Source organism: Bactrocera tryoni, unplaced genomic scaffold (genome assembly GCF_016617805.1).
Source record: "Bactrocera tryoni isolate S06 unplaced genomic scaffold, CSIRO_BtryS06_freeze2 scaffold_25, whole genome shotgun sequence".
NCBI lineage: Eukaryota > Metazoa > Arthropoda > Insecta > Diptera > Tephritidae > Bactrocera > Bactrocera tryoni.
This window is the reverse complement of record NW_024395977.1, coordinates 24,025,553-24,027,160: the sequence shown is the minus strand read 5'-3', so window position 1 is coordinate 24,027,160 and position 1,608 is coordinate 24,025,553.

Below are 1,608 nucleotides of genomic sequence, written 5' to 3'. Positions count from 1 at the left end.
GGAAGAAAGCGGAAATGAAGGCGACATAAGCGCTGTCAGTTCTAGTGGTGTGTTTGCGAGTTTCAATAAGAACCGTGCTGGCAGCACTGCGACGAAAGGCAATGCCCAAACGTCAAAATCAAAAACAAAAGTCATAACATGCTAAAAATGTAAACAGACGGGACATTACCGCAATCAGTGTACATCTACGAAGAAAAATTCGACAAATATAAATAAAAGCGAACGTACAAGCAGTAATGCGTTTAGAGCAGTGTTTTTGAATGGTGAATTGTGCAAAAGTGATTGGTATATAGACTCCGGGGCGAGTGTTCATCTTACCGCGAATGAAGAATGGTTGTCAAATATGTCTCGGGAGCTTATGGTCAAAGAAATTGTCGTGGCAAATAAAGATAAAGTACCTTATTATGTACTGGAGATGTACAGATTACGACAAAGACGCACACCTGTGAATATGATATTACAGTAGAAGGTGTATTATGCGTGCCGAAGTTGACTACAAATCTGTTATCTGTTAGTCAACTTATATCAAAGGGAAACAAAGTTTCATTTAATAATTATGGTTGTCACATTTTCAACCAAAAAGGAGTGCTGGTGGCAACAGCGAATCTGTTGAACGGGGTGTATAAATTAAACATACCTGAATGTCGTTCATCAGCTGCATTGATGGCGTCCAATGAAGTTTGGCATAGACGTCATTAACACTTGATAGTAAAACTGATATATCAAAGTCATCATGTGTCACTTGCTGTGAAGGCAAGCAAAGAAGGTAGCAGAAGTATTGAATTGCTAAATATTGTGCATACTGATCTCTGTGGCCCTATGGAAAACCGATCTATAGGTGGTTCTAGATACTTTATGCTGTTCATAGATGATTTTAGTCGTATGACATATATATATTTTTTGAAATCCAAAGATGAGGCATTGAAATGCTTTCAACAGTACAAAGCAGAGGTTGAGAATCAACTTAATCACCGCATAAAGATCTTGAGAAGTGACAATGGGAAAGAATTTTGCAACACCAAATTTAATGAGTTTTTGATGTCCAACGGGATAATACATCACAAAACTAACCCATACACACCTGAGCAGAATGGTCTCTTCGAACGATTCAACAGGACTATTGTTGAGAAAGCCAAGTGTCTACTGTTTGATGCAGGTCTTGAGAAAAGGTTTTGGGCAGAGGTAGCACACACTGCAGTATACTTACAGAGTAGGACTGTAACAGCATCATTAAATTATAAAACTCCTTTCGAGATGTGGACGGGCAGACAGCCTAATAAAAGTCACTTACGTGTTTTTGGTAGTACAATCATGGTACATATGCCAAAACAAAAGAGATTAAAGTGGGATAGAAAGTCTGTAAAATGGATTCTAGTCGGTTATTCCAATGATGTCAAAGGGTACAGGATTTACAACCCGAAGTCTAATGTTATAACTACCAGTTGAGATGTTATAGTATTGGAGAAGATAGAGACAGACAGTATTCTGAATGTACAGGAAGATGGTTCAGATGAGGTGAATATGGTTCCAATAGAGGAAAACTTGATACTTGAGGAAAATTCACTTCGGAGAGCTTGAATATGGATGAAAGTGGAGAACTGTATGAAC